This window comes from Leuciscus leuciscus, assembly GCF_965113295.1.
Source record: "Leuciscus leuciscus genome assembly, chromosome: 2".
Taxonomy (NCBI): Eukaryota; Metazoa; Chordata; class Actinopteri; order Cypriniformes; family Leuciscidae; genus Leuciscus; species Leuciscus leuciscus.
In genome coordinates this window covers 62,937,403-62,957,282 of record NC_138726.1, presented here as the reverse complement: position 1 = coordinate 62,957,282, position 19,880 = coordinate 62,937,403, and the positions used below count along the sequence as shown (strand labels likewise).

Sequence of the window (19,880 nt, the reverse complement as noted above, 5' to 3'; positions counted from 1 at the left end):
CCGTCCGGCGCCTCAGGAGGGGGAAGCAGTGCCCTACCAACGCTGTTTACAGTGGAGGTGGGCAGCTGTTGACCTCGACTGGGGATATCACCGGACGGTGGAAGGAATACTTCGAGGATCTCCTCAATCCCGCCGTCACGTCTTCCATTGAGGAAGCAGAGGCTGAGGGCTCGGAGGCGGACTCGTCCATCACCCAAGCTTAAGTCACCGAGGTAGTCAAGAAACTCCTCGGTGGCAAGGCACCGGGGGTGGATGAGATCCGCCCTGAGTACCTCAAGTCTCTGGATGTTGTGGGGCTGTCTTGGCTGACACGCCTCTGCAACATCGCGTGGCGGTTGGGGACAGTACCTTTGGACTGGCAGACCGGGGTGGTGGTCCCTCTTTTCAAGAAGGGGGATCGGAGGGTGTGCTCCAACTATAGGGGGATCACACTTCTCAGCCTCCCTGGGAAAGTCTATGCCAGGGTACTGGAGAGGAGAATCCGGCCGATAGTAGAACCTCGGACTCAGGAGGAACAGTGTGGTTTTCGTCCCGGTCGTGGAACACTGGACCAGCTCTATACCCTCTACAGGGTGCTGGAGGGCTCATGGGAGTTTGCCCAACCAATCTACATGTGCTTTGTGGATTTGGAGAAGGCATTCGACTGTGTCCCTCGCGGCGGCCTGTGGAGGGTGCTCCGGGAGTATGGGGTCCGGGGCCCTTTGCTAAGGGCTATCCGGTCCCTGTACGACCGGAGCAGGAGCTTGGTTCGTATTGCCAGCAGTAAGTCAGACTTGTTCCCGGTGCGTGTTGGACTCCGGCAGGGCTGCCCTTTGTCGCCGGTTCTGTTCATAATTTTTATGGACAGAATTTCTAGGCGCAGCCAGGGGCCGGAGGGGGTCGGGTTTGGGGACCACACGATTTCATCTCTGCTCTTTGCGGATGATGTTGTCGTGTTGGCCTCATCAGACCAGGACCTCCAGCATGCACTGGGACGGTTTGCAGCCGAGTGTGAAGCGGCTGGGATGAAAATCAGCACCTCCAAGTCCGAGGCCATGGTTCTCAGTCGGAAAAGGGTGGCTTGCTCGCTTCAGGTTGGTGGAGAGTTCCTGCCTCAAGTGGAGGAGTTCAAGTATCTTGGGGTCTTGTTCACGAGTGAGGGAAGGATGGAACGGGAGATTGACAGGCGGATCGGTGCAGCTTCTGCAGTTCCGCAAGGCGAAGCTCTCGATTTACCAGTCAATCTACGTTCCTACTCTCACCTATGGTCATGAGCTGTGGGTCATGACCGAAAGGACAAGATCCCGGATACAAGCGGCCGAAATGAGCTTTCTCCGTAGGGTGGCTGGGCGATCCCTTAGAGATAGGGTGAGAAGCTCGGTCACACGGGAGGAGCTCAGAGTAGAGCCGCTGCTCCTCCACATCGAGAGGGGTCAGTTGAGGTGGCTCGGGCATCTTTTCCGGATGCCTCCTGGACGCCTTCCCGGGAAGGTGTTCCGGGCATGTCCCACCGGGAGGAGACCCCGGGGAAGACCTAGGACACGCTGGAGAGACTATGTCTCCCGGCTGGCCTGGGAACGCCTCGGTGTCCCCCCGGAAGAGCTGGAGGAAGTGTCTAGGGAGAGGGAAGTCTGGGCATCCCTGCTTAGACTGCTGCCCCCGCGACCCGGCCCCGGATAAGCGGTAGAAGATGGATGGATGGAATAACTTTTTTAAAACAAAAATGAAACATCACTGACCTTAAACTGGACTTTGACGCTATTTTCTTCCAGAAACAAACTTTTTTGCATTATTGTCTGTATTATCTCTGTAAAGCTGCTTTGAAACAATCTGTATTTTAAAAAGCGCTATATAAATAAATGTGACTTGACTTGACTTGACTTTTCATTACATTATGCATAAAATTAATAACGAATGTGCACATATTGTGAATGAACTTAATAAACTCAGTAACAGCTTTTCTGGCAGCCTTCAGTAAACTAACTTGTCTCAGAAAATGAGTCATAAATCATGAATACTCTAATGAAAAACAAATATACTAAATGTAAGACTGGACAAACTGAAAAGTGCTGGAACTGGAAGAGAGGGCTACTCTCTGAGAAAACAAAGGAAATTACATTTGAACTCTCACTGAGTCAATCACCTTAGTATTGCATTAATTTACATTTCTTTCCCTTCACTCCTTTTCCCCCATCTCTTCTAATTCTAATGCTGAGATCACCTGAAATGCACCCAAAAATCTATATGGTTTAATGTGAACAATTATTATACAAAACTATACATGTTTTTTTTTATCATTTGAAATGTTCTCAGTGCCACTGGTACAAAGGTCTCATCCCCAAAGAAGTAAACCAAAATATAATAAAAGTTTTTAAGAGTGGGTCTTTCATGCATATGGCATACTGTCCTCAAAAGGTGTAAACTCTGGAGATAATGATTAATGTACATTCCCAATGTTAGCACAAGTTTCCATTTGAAAGAGAATTCTGTCTCGGCCTGAGTAAAATGCAAATTGGTATCAGGTCGTAAGCAGTGGTGTAGTGGTAAAAAAAAAGAGGTGGGTAAACTATAAATTCTGGTGGACCACGACGTGGTCACGGGGTAAGGTGGGCCACTGCCTACCGGTGTGTATCCTGATGACATCGCTATACATTGTTAACCCTTGCTGTAAAAATTCTGACAATATCATACCAGTTTCCATTAAAACAGTAATATACCGTATAAAACAAAAATAGCCTACAGGAATATACTGTGAATTAACAGTGCTCAAAGTCGACACTTTCACAATCACACCCTATACCCTCATTCACTATTCCCTACATTAGTTCACTAATATAGTCCACTTGACTGAATAAAAGAAGTGAGTGAATTCAGACACTGATGAACACCTGATAAGCAGAATCACTGAAGGACAGAGAAAAAAGAACAGAAAAAAAGAGAAACACCAAAACTACAACTGACTTCCAGCAACACTGAGTGTGAAACCAGTTTAACATTATTTCTTTCATACATGTACAAAAGTTCTTGTTGAGAATTAACAGAGATTTAGTTAATAATAAAGTTTGTTGTCACCATGATGGAGATCAGTATTTTCTTTAGTTGGTCTCTTGTCCCTTGACTTCTGACCATTAATCTCTCTCTGGCTGCTGTAACAGTGAGTTTATAAAGCACATTTGTTATGGCAAGATAAAGTCAAGATGAAGATGATCAGGTGTTTTTGGCTTTTGTGATGATGTAATAATTATCCTAGACATGTCTGAGTCTCTGATCTTTCCTGTATTTATTCTTTGAATTTATGGGTGTTACATATAAAGCATATATCTGCAATATGAATGATGTGTTAAAAAAATGAGTCATTGTAATTTATTGCTGTGGTTTCACAGTGGTGGTAATGAGACACTTTTGATTGAGGATTAAACTCTGAATGAGTGAGAATGAATTCCTTAGTGAATGAACTGGCAATATGATGATTTTGTCATCATAATCATTATAACCACAATCATTCATAAACTGTGTGTGTGTACAAGTGTGACTTGCACAAAACCAGCTCAAGCAGCAAAAGAAACACTTATGTTTTAGCATCAGCATCCCAACTAAAGCAAGCACTGATCTCTATAATGGTAACTTAAAACCAAACATTTTCAATTAAACATCTTAATAACAACTTATGTAGATGTATGACAGAAATAAAGTCAAACTGGTTAATAACATGGTTAATAATGTGTAATGGCTGGAAGTCAGTTGTAGTTCTTGTGTTTCTCTATTCTGTTCCAACAGCAGGTGTTCATCACTAATGCTCAACAATCATTTACATATTCTCTTAATTATCTCACTGCAACACTGCATCAATGTTACTTTTTACTCTCTGTAGTGTGGATTTCCCTGTGGGGTTGAAAGGGTTAACAGTGTAAGATAAAAAAAGTCACACCCACAAAATGTATTTTAACAGTAATAAACTAAGTTATAAAACAGGTTTATACTGGCAACACTGTTGCCAGTATTTTACTGTAAAATCTTGTTTTTTGGGTCACCATTGTGCTGAACAGTAGAGCCTGTGCTTCATTCCAGGAGAAGATCTACAAACATTGATGATACGCTGCATGTTTTTTAACAGGTGTTGATTGTGTAGTTGCTGGTCCAGTGGAAATATCTTTATTTACAAAAGTTTTGTTGTGGTTTCAAAAGAAATAAGTTCACAGTAATACTTTGATCACGTTATTAATGCATTATACATTTTAGTTAATACATTTAAATGACAGTTGGTCAATTTAAGGCAGTTGGTTTCTGCAAGTGAAATTAGTTAACTCGAGTTTTAGTGCATTTTTACAGTAACATACTGTAGATTACAGTAAAGAACTGTACAGTTAACAGTAAATTACTGGCAACAGTGTTGCCAGTATTTTACTGTAAAAAAACCTGGTAAGGTCTAACAGTGTAGGCTATCATTTGATGGTACTACCAAGGGTATTACTGGTTGTTCCCTCATCATAGGTCACACAATCACTATTCAATTCATACATTAATTTAAGTTCTTGTTAAAGAGACTCAAAAAGGAAAAATATGGCTGAAATCTATAAACTTTACTAAATGACAAAACAGAGAGAACAAAAATATTTAAGAGAGATCGAGAGGGAGGCTTATATCCAGGGCTTCCAATGCAATGCACTTGTGCATAATGATTAGGGATTTGGGATTATTTTCATAGTTGATTAATCTGTTGAATATTTCATCGATTAATTGATTAGTTGTTTGGTCTATCAGAAAAATGTGGATCAGTGTTCAGGGAAAAGGCTTTAACCTGGTGCAGGCTTGATTCCCTTTGAATATCTTGTACAGTTGGGTTTTGACATGCTCCCTACATTAAACCAGCTGCCTGTAGTGAATAAAAAAAAACACTTTCTTTTGCATCGTTTTAATGATTTCCTGTTGCGGCTGCGATCAAGTTTCATTCTCGCGCAGCTTGTTTAGTAACTTAACGAGCGTGTGTTTTCTGCTACGTGTTTGCGCCGTTCTCTTTGTTCCGTGTGTGTGTGTGTGTGTGTGTGTGTGTGTGTGTGTGTGTGTGTGTGTGTGTGTGTGTCGGCGCGCTGCGCTCTCTGCTCAATGTTCTGCTCTGTCGTTAACGGCCCAAATGCTCGAATGTACCGATCGGCAATCACGCACTGGAAAAGCAAAGTCCGCTCAAATAACGTGAAATTTAGAGGTGGATAAACGCACTTTGGAGGTGGGCAAACGCTATTTCCGAATTTTGGGAGGTGCGTAAACGGCGTTTACGTGCGTTTAGCCTCCACTACATCCCTGGTCGTAAGGGACTAGGGTCCAGTTTTGAGTGGAGCATAGGGCCCACCAACTGCGATTTTAGAGTTCCGGCAAATATTTGGCACTAGTTCAAGTGTTCTTGGATTGTAAAGGCTAAAAAGGGAATTTCCGTTTAGGACAGTAAAATGTTGCTTGACCAACCTAAATAGGGTGAGTCTTACCTCTGTTTTAATGTAATGTTACTCTAGCTATGTGTACGTGGGAAACCATGGCATGACCAAACCAAAGCTACTACCTTGACTAAGATATTAGCCAATTACCTCTGTATAGTGACCAAAAACTGACGAGTTTGTGATGGTGAGACCCACGTTTAACTGCCGGCGCGAGGACCTCAAAGCGACATAGATTCCTAATGAACGGGTAAAATATAAAGTAAAGAGTTGAATAGAATAATCAAATGTGTAGCTAAACTATTATATAAATGACTAATAACCAATTGGCATTCCAACCTTAACTGGAACTAAATTACTTTACCAAGCTGAAAAGACAGTAACACACAGTAATCCTTCACCCGCTTATCGGAAACTGTTGTTGGACTGATTGGGCAGGACTTACAAAGTGGTGACCCCGACGTGATCTCGCAACTCAGGCAAGCAACGTCTTTTCAGCGAAATATTGGGATTTTGCAGCCAACAAGAGGATTCATCTTCTCTTCCTTCAGCAGTTCAATCAATCAATAATTTTTTTGCCTTTTTAGAAGTGTTGAGGGAAAAACAGACACACCCCATATAAACACATTTTTAGAATGGGCCGGCAATACCCACTTAGACCAGAGACAGCAAAAATCCTGTAAAGCTTGAGAATTAGACAAACATATGTCAGGGACATGATAGCGGTAGCGTAGATGAGACATTAATCAACCAATAAGTGACAAAACCTAAATTGGGATAACATCTTCCAAATTATATTCTGGAACTCAAAGAGCTGTAAATTAGAGCCTAAAGTTTTAAACTCAGCAAAATGCTTTCTCTATTTAGTTTTTTTTTTTTTTTTTTTTTTTTTTTTTTTGCAACAAACTAGCAACACTTTGATGAGAAATAGCAAACAACAGAATAAAAATTATAAGTTTGTTAACAATTCGAAAACATATGTTTTGATAAATGAAAAGGTAGGTCAATGCATTTGTTTATGAAAAGCAAGGATGGGAAAAACAGGGTGATATGACGCAACACAGGTTAAAAAGTTAAGAAAACTTTTTGTTTGGCCAGAATTATACCTCAGCTCTTGAGGACTTCTGCTACAAAGAAGAATTGCTCTTGATTACAAATAATTACAAAAAGCTGCACTTGAACACATCGAGAGAACTACAGCCGACTGTCAGCTTGAATGCACGTTCTGCAGACAACTGTCTATTTCTGCATATATATTCGTCTATATTCGTCATTCAAAAAGGGAAACCGACGCTTACCGTTTTGAATATCAATCCTGCTAAACACTTTCTTTATTCCACGCCGCTCGTGTTAATATTGAAATATTCGCCAAGGAACGGGCCAGACCCTACCTGCATCAAAGAGGACAGCGGAAATGTTAGAACGTAACCTGTGACTCGGGAGATGAGTGAAAAGACACTTCAAGAGGCCATTCACACCTCACAGTAGCACACCACTGCATACGTATGGCCTCCCAGTATAGAACTGGAACTAAATTTGCAACACAAGTATTATAGATTAGATTCCACCCATCTCCTAGACATGAACACTGAACACACACCTCCATCACTACACCCTCACAGCATCATCACCTGGAATAGATCAAGTCTATCTAGGCTGAACACTACACATCATAGAAGATAAAGATGACATAGAGTCCAAATTAAACTTCACTGAAGATCTATTGTCCATCTTCACACTAACAGATCCACACAACTTCACACACATAGGACAGTAAAGCTAATCCCATGATGACAGTTTATCAAAGACACACATAGCATTTGCTATTTACAACACTCTGCCAACTCATGGGAAAACACTGTAATATACATATGAATGGCTACAGTCACAAATCGATGATTCAAATTTTAAAGCAGAGATAGACCTGCTATTAAAATTCAAAGTGTTTAAACTTTCTGATTGTTATTAGGGTGGTTGGAAAATCGGAGGGCCCCTGATTTCTCAACTTACCACTAATAATAGAAACATTATCAAAAACGGAGAAGATGTGAAGTGTAGGCACTTCAATCAATTACAAAATGTACAATTTAACCATGTCATGTCATCATAGCCAGCATAACCCACAAACACACACACACACACGCAAACACACAAACACACACACGCACACACACATACACACACACAAACCAAACTGTTGAAAGTCATTTTTTAGGTACAATGAGAACTGCGCATGTGCATAGAGAGTCAGTAATAGATTTGACAGGTGAGGAGAAGAGATAAACACTCTACCGACTTTTGTACTCTTTCTTTTATTTCCCTTTATATTTGTGACCAGAGTTGAATGTTTATTTGTATACTTTTCCTCACTCAATACCCATGTTTGCAGACGAGTGTGACGTTTAAGTCATTTTATTAACCCAGGGGAAAAAACGGCATCTCTCGTCTCTCATGCATCTTTTCCTCTGACACCACATACTGTTTTTCTCTCTCTGAAAACAACATCTCAACTTTGTGTTATAATAGAGCAAACCACAACACAGAGTGGTTACAACACAACCCCCTCCTTGAACTGCCACCTTACCGTGGTGGAGGGGTTTGAGTACCCGAATGAACCTAGGAGCTATGTTGTCTGGGGCTATATGCCCCTGGTAGGGTCTCCCAAGGCAAACAGGTCCTAGGCGACGGGTCAGACTAAGAGCGGTTCAAAACCCCTTATGATGCCCAAAAAAAGGAGGACCGTGACGTCGCCCGGTATGGCGCAGCCGGGGCCCCACCCTGGAGCCAGGCCCGGGGTTGGGGCTCGTATGCGAGCGCCTGGTGGTCGGGCCTCCCCCCATGGGGTCCGGCCGGGCTCAGCCCGAAGGAGTGACGTGGGGCCACCCTCCCGTGGACCCACCACCTGCAGGAGGGACCGTAAGGGGCCGGTGCTAAGTGGATCGGGCGGCAGTCGAAGGCGGGAGCCTAGACAACCCGATCCCTGGACGCGGAATCTAGCTCTAGGGACATGGAATGTCACCTCTCTGGCGGGGAAGGAGCCTGAGCTTGTGCGTGAGGTTCAGAGATTCCGACTAGAGATAGTTGGGATCACCTCTACGCACGGCTTGGGCTCTGGAACCACACTCCTCGAGAGAGGATGGACTCTTCACCACTCTGGAGTTGCCCATGGTGAGAGGCGGCGGGCTGGTGTGGGTTTGCTTATAGCCCCCCAGCTCAGCCGCCATGTGTTGGAGTTCACCCCGGTGAACGAGAGGGTCGCTTCCCTACGCCTTCGGGTCGGGGATAGGTCTCTCACTGTCGTTTGTGCTTACGGGCCGAACGGCAGTGCAGAGTACCCGGCCTTCTTGGAGTCTCTGGGAGGGGTGCTGGAAAGTGCTCCGACTGGGGACTCCATCGTTTTACTGGGGGACTTCAACGCCCACGTGGGCAGCGACAGTGACACCTGGAGGGGCGTGATTGGGAGGAACGGCCCCCCTGATCTGAACCCGAGTGGTGTTCTGTTATTGGACTTCTGTGCTAGTTACAGCTTGTCCATAACGAACACCATGTTCAAGCATAAGGGTGTCCATCAGTGCACATGGCACCAGGACACCCTAGGCCGGAGGTCGATGATCGACTTTGTGGTCGTTTCATCCGACCTCCGGCCGTATGTCTTGGACACTCGGGCGAAGAGAGGGGCGGAGCTGTCAACTGATCACCACCTGGTGGTGAGTTGGATCCGATGGCGGGGGAGGAAGCTGGACAGACTCGGCAGACCCAAACGTACTGTGAGGGTCTGTTGGGAACGTTTGGCCGAATCTCCTGTCAGAGAGATCTTCAACTCCCACCTCCGGCAGAGCTTCGACCAGATCCCGAGGGAGTCTGGAGATATTGAGTCCGAGTGGACCATGTTCTCCACCTCCATTGTCAACGCGGCCACTCGGAGCTGTGGCCGTAAGGTCTCCGGTGCCTGTCGAGGCGGCAATCCCCGAACCCGGTGGTGGACACCGGAAGTAAGGGATGCCGTCAAGCTGAAGAAGGAGTCCTATCGGGCCTGGCTGGCTTGTGGGACTCCTGAGGCAGCTGATGGGTACCGACGGGCCAAGCGGACTGCAGCCCGGGTGGTTGTGGAGGCAAAAACTCGGGCCTTGGAGGAGTTCGGTGAGGCCATGGAGAAGGACTATCGGTCGGCCTCGAAGAGATTCTGGCAAACCGTCCGGCGCCTCAGGAGGGGGAAGCAGTGCCCTACCAACGCTGTTTACAGTGGAGGTGGGCAGCTGTTGACCTCGACTGGGGATATCACCGGACGGTGGAAGGAATACTTCGAGGATCTCCTCAATCCCGCCGTCACGTCTTCCATTGAGGAAGCAGAGGCTGAGGGCTCGGAGGCGGACTCGTCCATCACCCAAGCTGAAGTCACCGAGGTAGTCAAGAAACTCCTCGGTGGCAAGGCACCGGGGGTGGATGAGATCCGCCCTGAGTACCTCAAGTCTCTGGATGTTGTGGGGCTGTCTTGGCTGACACGCCTCTGCAACATCGCGTGGCGGTTGGGGACAGTACCTTTGGACTGGCAGACCGGGGTGGTGGTCCCTCTTTTCAAGAAGGGGGATCGGAGGGTGTGCTCCAACTATAGGGGGATCACACTTCTCAGCCTCCCTGGGAAAGTCTATGCCAGGGTACTGGAGAGGAGAATCCGGCCGATAGTAGAACCTCGGATTCAGGAGGAACAGTGTGGTTTTCGTCCCGGTCGTGGAACACTGGACCAGCTCTATACCCTCTACAGGGTGCTGGAGGGCTCATGGGAGTTTGCCCAACCAATCTACATGTGCTTTGTGGATTTGGAGAAGGCATTCGACTGTGTCCCTCGCGGCGGCCTGTGGAGGGTGCTCCGGGAGTATGGGGTCCGGGGCCCTTTGCTAAGGGCTATCCGGTCCCTGTACGACCGGAGCAGGAGCTTGGTTCGTATTGCCAGCAGTAAGTCAGACTTGTTCCCGGTGCGTGTTGGACTCCGGCAGGGCTGCCCTTTGTCGCCGGTTCTGTTCATAATTTTTATGGACAGAATTTCTAGGCGCAGCCAGGGGCCGGAGGGGGTCGGGTTTGGGGACCACACGATTTCATCTCTGCTCTTTGCGGATGATGTTGTCGTGTTGGCCTCATCAGACCAGGACCTCCAGCATGCACTGGGACGGTTTGCAGCCGAGTGTGAAGCGGCTGGGATGAAAATCAGCACCTCCAAGACCGAGGCCATGGTTCTCAGTCGGAAAAGGGTGGCTTGCTCGCTTCAGGTTGGTGGAGAGCTCCTGCCTCAAGTGGAGGAGTTCAAGTATCTTGGGGTCTTGTTCACGAGTGAGGGAAGGATGGAACGGGAGATTGACAGGCGGATCGGTGCAGCTTCTGCAGTAATGCGGTCCCTGTACCGGTCTGTCGTGGTAAAGAAGGAGCTGAGCCGCAAGGCGAAGCTCTCGATTTACCAGTCAATCTACGTTCCTACTCTCACCTATGGTCATGAGCTGTGGGTCATGACCGAAAGGACAAGATCCCGGATACAAGCGGCCGAAATGAGCTTTCTCCGCAGGGTGGCTGGGCGATCCCTTAGAGATAGGGTGAGAAGCTCGGTCACTCGGGAGGAGCTCAGAGTAGAGCCGCTGCTCCTCCACATCGAGAGGGGTCAGTTGAGGTGGCTCGGGCATCTTTTCCGGATGCCTCCTGGACGCCTTCCCGGGAAGGTGTTCCGGGCATGTCCCACCGGGAGGAGACCCCGGGGAAGACCTAGGACACGCTGGAGAGACTATGTCTCCCGGCTGGCCTGGGAACGCCTCGGTGTCCCCCCGGAAGAGCTGGAGGAAGTGTCTAGGGAGAGGGAAGTCTGGGCATCCCTGCTTAGACTGCTGCCCCCGCGACCCGGCCCCGGATAAGCGGTAGAAGATGGATGGATGGATGGACAACACAGAGTGAAGAAGAAAGACCAGATCCATGACATATGCTTATAAAAGACAGTCTTTCTTAAGTAGTAATAGGCCTTTATGTTCAGAATTATGTCTAGGCCTAAATACTATATATATATATATATATATATATATATAATGTCTCCATATATATATATAGTTCTAAAAGCTCAGTTGGCATGCCCCAATTCTCCACCTAAGCTGTATTTTAGTACCATTAGTAGTACTTAGTAACGGTTCGATTTTCATAGATCATTTTGTAGATTTTGCGGTAAAATGGAATTTAAAATGCTCAGAAATAAAGAGTAAAAGATTAATACAGGCTGATATGACAACAAAACCGCCCTTAGCCTTTTGCAACATTTATTTAAATACCCAGACCCAGACCAAGAGAAAGACAGAAAGTGTGTGTAAAATCAGCAGGGGAGTAAGTTCACCTGTCTCAACTTGGATCAGTGGCTGGGTATAGAATTTGATGCCCAAAATCTCTGAAACTGAAAAGAGAACATTATTGAGGAAGTTTGGAACTTACAAGTGGTTTTGAAATAATTTCCATTTCCAAGTGTAATTTAGGTGTATGTCCACAGACCCAAATACCACTTCTGTAGGAACTCTGCATTGTTCTGGTAGGTAAATGATTTGTTTAGTTAAAAAAAGTAAATTCTTAAACTTTATAAGAAAGTGTACTTTAGCATTATCCTTGTAGTAAATGGGATGCTATAGACAAGGTTGTCCAGTAGAGGGCGGCATGGGTTTGCATATGTTACCTTGATTCACTGGAGTAGAGAGCAGTGTTGTTGCAGTGTCAGTCTGTTATCTGCTGAGACGGTGTCGAGATGCCCGTTGTCCGCTCTGCACCTGTTAATAAAGATTCAAAGTAATTTATCTCCATGTCTCCACATTTATGATGCACCAAAGGATATTACAATCCTGTTCCTAGCAACTATACAACTTTATTTGAGTTTTACAAAATCACTGTTGTGAAGTGTTAAGTCCACCTGTGGTTTTTTAATGTAGTTTATGTGTCTATGTGGTGTTTTTAATATGCTTTAGTACAAACCATGTGTAAATTCATAAGTCGACACCATTGCTGAGTATTTCCTCCTTAAAACTGCAGTGAACCAAAGACAGTCTCAAAATCACGCTTTGAAATCGCTGGTGTTTCTGACGTCACAAACTACCTTGTAACCAATCAGATCAACGTGTGATCGTCAACCAGTGGATCTCTGAGCTGAGTGAGTGAGTGGAGGCGGGGCTCATCTGCATATTCATAGAACCGCGCATACTAAATGAGGCAAGGGTGTCGAGTTACATTCAAGATATATATTTTTTTTTCAAGGAAACAATGTTTAAATATGTCATTTTGGTGATCAAAGATGAGTTTTAAGGGATACAATTATTGACTACAGGGCAATTTTCAGATTAAACAGATTAAACGACTTGTGTTTATTGTCTGGGAGAAGAGCAAGCTCTCGCAGTTCTCGAGGGAACTGTTTGCAAGCACTCTGCGTTTCCCTGTAAGGATGCTCCACTCTCGTTTGTCCATCTTCTCGAGGGAAGAGGGACAGGCATCTGAGCCCGGTGGCTCGGGTCCCTCTCGGAGAGGAGATTCAGGTCATGGAGGTCTCAGATGGAGTAATGGTCGGGTCAGGTCGGGTGGGGATAAATGATTTCGGGTACGGGCTTCAGTTTAAAGCCCATGCAGACCTCTAATCTGAACCCTCTCGGCAGGCCTGCCTCGCGTATGAAGAGCTGCTAGGTGTTATGGAGCGCTCCAGACAGACTCAGACTGTCGTGGGGGCGCACTAGAGGAGGTCTTCTGCATTAGGCTAATAAAACGAGTTGTAGGCCCTATGGCCTTCTCAGATGGCCTAGGTTTTTGCTCTGCTGGACCTATCCATTGGACTTTGCAGACTCTGTATTCATTCATTCATTCATTCATTCATTCATCTGAATCTTGTTCTTCTTCTTTTGATTTGTATTGTATCCTGGAAGAAACAGAGACTTTGAGTTGGAGTTAAGTGCCAGTTTCATTAAGTTGCTTACCCTTCGTTACTGTTGTTTATTTCCTCCTGTGGATTCCCTAATAAAGCTCCACGTGAGAAATATATCCGTTCTATAAAAAAGATAATCCTCACATTTCATCCTTTAAATAATTTTTATAAAAAGGATGAGTCAAAACGATGCATTACAGGTATTTTATCTGCTCCATTATCAATTCTACATAAGCTACCTTATTTTCCGAAGTGTTGAGATTTTTCGAATGCACTTATTTGCTTATTTTCCATCTAATGTTTACAATTTATGTGATTTTCACATTGGTCTGAACAAAAATGGCAGACAGGCTGAATGAAACTGGTAAATCCGCTCTCTGACAGTAGATGGTGCTTGTGGAACAGCAGAAATAGAGCTTTCCCCAAGGTAACCTTTGCAAACACAGCAGTGCTGTCCTTATAATCCCTACTTAATTAGGCATTACACGGAGGGAGGATGAAAAGAAAATGACATTGAAATTTCCCTCAGCACTCGGTTGAAAAAACCTCTCACTTCTTTCCGCCATGTTTTCACACCAAACGAAACCTACTCTGCATGCTGTGCCTGTGTGAGACTGTTACACTCTGGTCGATTCCCATCATCTGTATTTGATATTAAAGCATTTTCAAAGATTATGATAATAACTATGTTTCAATGTGGATATGATTTTTATGTCATTATTTGTGATATCAGATTGTAATTTCATAGGGTCAGGGTTATAATGCTGACTTCACTTATATCCGTGACTATCATTCTCATAATGCTGTTAAAACGTATTATGTTGCATTCTGTACATAAGTTGCAAATTTTGTACATAAGTCTTCTGTTTTAGATGTATACCACATTAGTATTATTGTTTATTTTTTTTATTATTATTTTTTTTTTTAAACACAACAAATTGCTTGTGTGTTTGCGCACACTTGGCGAATAAAGCTCATTCATTTTATCATTTGACTGTTAACTTTGTTAACTTTAACATTCCCAGAAAACATCTTTGTTTGACCGGTTGTGAACACGTGTGGCAAACACGACTAGAATTTGGCTTATATAGCTTAAAATAAAAATGAAAAAAATAAAAAATATCATATTTTATCATTATTATTTATGTTGGTACATTGTTCAGTATTATATTGAGAGCACTTTTTGTATAACGGTTTACTATTGTGAGGAAGAAAATACTTCAAGTAGCCTAGGGCTATACAGTACCTCTACCAGTTGTAAAGGTGTGTTAGTTTTATTTTTAATTTGCACTACAAAGAGTGTATGTGTATGTATATTTTTTATTACTATTTATTTATTTTTGGTACATTTCTTAAGCAAATTCAGTTTTTTCGGTCTCAAGAAGGTGGATTGGTTTTTAGCTCCACGGCAACTTACACTACACGGCTAATCTGCTCCGGAGCAGGTTTTATTCTTGGTTAGATATCGCAAACCAAAACTGGACAAATCAGCCTTGAGCAAAGTGCCATGTGTCTGATGCAGTAAAGCCACTAACGTGTTAGTGAAGGGAACTGTCTTCAGAAAAGTTTAGATGGCATTTTCGTTTCCTCTTACCTCCATAAAGTAGTGCTTATAAGCACAGCGCTGCTTTGTGTTCAGTTTTATCCAGTTCCATAAGCGCCACCTACTGTCAGAAAGGGAATTTGCATTTTCATTCAGTCCATCTGCTTTTTTTGTTGTTGCTTTGTTCAGGTGTGTCTTATGTAGCATTATTTCACAAACCTAAAGTCAGAACATTCTGTTTTTGCTTTAAATCCTTAAATTATACAATTGAATTTAAATAAAAAACGCCTGCTCATGCTACATGTGTGTAGCATCTTTGTTTGGGTCAAGAATAAAATGCAGTGGTTGCCTCTAATTTCAAATGCTATATATGTTTTTGTTTGTTTGTTGAAGGCCAGATTGACCTGTAATGGAGAAAAGAAACAACCAATTTGATTAAACAAAAGACAAAAAAGGCAACCAGTATCAGAATTGGCCCATTTTCTAGTAAATCATCAGCAATCAGATTGTCCATGAAAAATCTGGATCGGTGCATCACTAATGGGACAAAACAAAACCAGAAAGTGTTGAAAATCAGCAGGGGAGTAAGTTCAACTGTCTCAACTTGCATCAGTGGCTGGGTATAGAATTTGTCGCCCAAAATCTCTGAAACTGAAAAGAGAACATTATTGAGGAAGTTTGGAACTTACAAGTGGTTTTCAAATAATTTCCATTTCCAAGTGTCATTTAGGTGCATGTGCACAGACCCAAATACCACTTCTGTAGGAACTCTGCATTGTTCTGGTAAGTAAATGTTTTGTTTAGGTAAAAAAAAAGTTAAATTCTTAAACTTTATAAGAAAGATCACTTTAGCATTATCCTGTTCCAAGCAACTATATAACTTTGAGTTTTTTCCAAAATCATTATTGTGAAGTGTTGAGATTAAACCTCAGTTCTCGTATCAAGTATCAACAAGATCAAAAGATCAAAAGATCGGATTATTCTGTAATTCAGACATTTTCCTGTCCCAGCATTTCTGCTTTAAAGGTTTTTTTTCCCCCCATCTAGACAATACATAAATTATAAAGGCCCCCCATCTATCCACTTTAAATAGATGAATTAATCCATAAAATAGGGATAGGAAAAATGAATCTTTCTGAATCTTTGAATAAGCTGTAATAAATGTGGATGCGCAGGAAGACGGCTGGGTAAAACATGCAGTTATCTTCCTTTGAGTGATATGGATATTGAGATCAGATATACAACCAGTCCAGTGTAGACAGATTCATGAATATATAATGCTAATACAGTGCTATGCATAAGTTTAGACACCCATGCTAAAGTTAACTAAAAAAATCATCTTTTGGAAATTGAACTTAATGCCTTAATTATTATTAGGCTAACTGAAATAAAACCATGCCAATCTCTAGGTATGGTGAAGGCTATGTGATGATGTGGGGCTATTTTAATTCCAAAGGCCAAGGGAACTTTATCAGGATGCATAGTATCCTGGATCCATGAAGTAACTGGCCTTTAAAAATAAAAATCTGCCTGCCTCTATGGGAATTTAACATAGGGGTGTCCAGACTTATGAACCCTGTATTTTAAGGAAGAACATTCATTTATTTACGATACATTATTCATTCACAAAGAAAATTGGTGTCCTTAAAGGTTTGAGTTTTCCTCATTTGTTTTAATTAAGGCATTAAGTTCAATTTCCAAAAGATGATTTTTTTATTCCTCTTTTTAGTCAACTTTAGCATGGGTGTCTAAACTTATGCATAGCACTGTATAGTTTAGTCATGGGGCAAATTAAGTTACAATCACTTAACATTTGCTCTGGAGACAAATACATTCAAAGTTGTTACAAACTAGTTGTTTTAGTGGGTTAGAATTAGAAAGTCACATAGAGAAACCCATCCATTAAAAAAAGGTAAACCTATTTATTTAATATAATTATAAATACACAGTGCAAGTTAAAAAAAAATTCTGAAGCTTTATAAAAAATAATCTATCATTTGATTTTTCCGGATCACATGGCACAGTGAAACTAAACACAGAAGAAAACAAGCCTGTTTAAACTGAACACATCCTCCATGATCATAATCACAGATGAATGTTTGATTATGTGACACCGAATCAAGTTTACTCAGTTAATCGGTATAACCAGTTTACTCAATAGACTGGCATTTTAAATATAGGCTACTTTAACTTTAGTCTTTTAAATTGTTCTTCAGAAAACTTCAAAGCTGTTTTGGGTTTCTTAGGTTTAAATTCCAGGTCAGTATATATTTTATATACAGTGATGACAGCGCAGACATAGACTTTACAAAATAGCAAAACCCCTATTAAAGAAATAATACTCAAAAAAAAAGTCTGTTATATGATGAAAGTAATTGTAATCAAACTTGGTTTGCCTTAAGTTGCTAATAAACAATGTTTGTGATTAAGATGTGCAGCAAGTGTACAGTACATAACAGTGTCCACCAGTCAGTCTCTAGTATTCCTGTATGTGAACAGTAGATTAACATAACTCCTCTACTGTTTTATAAAAACTGCAGATTGAAATTCTGAAAAACATTTAAAAAGAAATCAGCATAGCAGTCATGCCAGACATTGCACACCATAAATAACCCGTCAGTGAAGAGACGCACCATCACACCACACCACACCTGAACTGCAAAGACACCTGTATACACAACTAACCAACTGTATCACACCATTTTCGGTACTTACCAACACAAGTGAAAGTGAAAGAATAACAACAAACGCAGAGAGCAAACTAAGAAGGTGAAACTATAAATAAGTAGTTTGCTGATGACAGATTTCCCTGCAATTACATCGCATGCAAAATTGTCTTAATGTTGAATTAGGGCATTATTGATTTTTTTCCCTCCATATTTAAAAAAATCAATTGTACACAGTTTCAGTTCTCTATATGTAAATAAATAATAGCACACTTTGTATTCGTTCAAATCACGTGACAAATTGAATACAATTGATACTATGCAAACTGGAAATTCCAGAGCACACCGTCGTCTTCTCACACTGATATAATGAAACTCCCATGAGACTTTTCCCAGATGACTCTAGAAGAGGTTTGCTGTCACAACTCCACAACAATATGGTCTCGGAAGGTGTAAGTATTATAAATAAATGCTTTCTCAGAGAAAAAGTCTGAATAATAACTTTTAAAACAAGAAAACCATCTTTATGCATGTAAAATAACTTTTAAAACAAGAAAACTGCTGTCATCACGACTGCTTTCATTGCTTAAGAACGGAAAATGGGAAGATGACGATGTCATTGAGTTGTTTAAAGCCCTCGTGAAAGATTTTAATGGCAGAAGTGAAGATTTTCACACATGGATGATGACAATCCTTCATCAAGTGGAGATTCACAAAATAAGTGTGTCAGATCTGACATTAAATGACAATAAAATTGTGGATCACGTTGAGGCCAAAATTAATAAAATAGCCCAAAACACTGATGAGAAAACATTGGATGAGGTTGTGAAGGAAATCTGTGAACAAGCAGATATTGATGAACAAACTATGGCACACGTGAAAGGTATTGTGTCCTCCGTGTCTGATTGTCTATTAGCTTCTACAGCTCCACGTCTAGAAGGAAAAAAACATTGTTTGTTTAGGCTCTGTAAAGCCGTGGAAACGTCAATGAAATATAAACCTCGAGTGACTCAGATGGTGAGCTGGTGCGTTCTCGTTCTTTCTGAATCAAGTCGACTGGTTCAGGTTGGAACAGGAGAAGGGAAGTCGTGCATCGTGGCAATGTTTGCAGCACATCAGGTCATGATGGGAAAAACCCCTGATATCATCTCCAGTTCTCCTGTACTTGCTGAAAGAGACGCTAAAGAATGGTCTGCCTTTTATAACGAACTGAATATTACTGTTGATGCCAACACCAATAAATCAAATGACAATGAGCTGAAGAAGTGCTATGAATGTCAGGTGGTCTACGGTACGACTGACAGCTTTGCGGGGGATTTTCTGAGACAACGATTCCACAGAAGAGATGTGAGACCTGAGAGAGAGTTTCAGTGTGTTATAGTGGATGAGGTGGACTCGCTGATGTTGGACAAAGGTCCTGAAGTGGTCTACTTGAATAGTAGGATGCCTCTCATGGAACAGTTAAATGGGACACTGGCTGAAATTTGGTTCGTCATCAACCAGATGAAGTGTTTAGACACTGGAGAGATTTTAGGGCACATTCAGCTCTTCTCTCAGGTTCTGTCTGAAATCATGCATGGAAGTAAAAACATTGATCAACTCAGTATTGTACAGACAGCGGTGGATGCAGGAATAATGCCTTTAAAACCAATGCAAGTGGAAGAAAACATGACAAATGTTCTAAAAAGACTTGATACTGCAAGTGTTGTGCAAATGGTGGCATTTTTAACCATGTTTGTGGGAAACTTCCCTGAGTATTTCATCAAACTCTACCAGCAAGCGCCTGATGGGACTTTAAGGAAACTCAATGAAATCAATCCTACAGGTGCAAATAACAGACAAGAAATATCAATTCTTCTTCTGGGAAATGGAAAATGTCGTGTTGTGCACTCTGATGAAGACTCACTAGTTACATCACTAGGGAAAAGTATACAAATGTTTTATCAGTCTGAATCGACAGGGGAACAAACTGAATCTCGTATCCCAGGCCTTCAAGACCTCGTCAATGGCAAGGTACAAACCTGGATTGAAAGTGCTCTGCAAGCCACCAAAATGACTCTGGGCCACGAATACATCCTTCATGGAGATGGAGTCGCTCCTGTCGATTACAGGTCCACTGGCATTGTGCAGAACAACATGAAATGGGGGGAAGGACTTCAGCAGTTCCTGGAGATGAAACACCAAACTAAACTGTCCAACATGAGTCTTATAACAAACTTCATGTCTAATGTGGGTTTATTCAAGAAATACAAAAAACAGATCTATGGGATAACAGGAACTTTGGGGGACCAATCAGAGCTTGAGATGGTGAAGCAGCTCTACAATGGCATTGACACATGTAAGAT

At 42.6% G+C, this 19,880-nt stretch overlaps 1 protein-coding gene across 1 annotated transcript in view; it reads left to right on the top strand.

Annotated features, from left to right (window-relative positions):
- Nucleotides 1–4,152: 4,152 nt before the first annotated feature.
- LOC309492612 (uncharacterized protein) overlaps nucleotides 4,153–19,880 on the top strand; it is a 44,694-nt gene continuing 28,966 nt past the window's right edge. The window contains exon 1 of the mRNA XM_082161620.1: nucleotides 4,153–5,280. The gene's annotated coding sequence lies outside the window, so the exon portion shown is untranslated. The remainder of the gene's footprint in view (nucleotides 5,281–19,880) is intronic.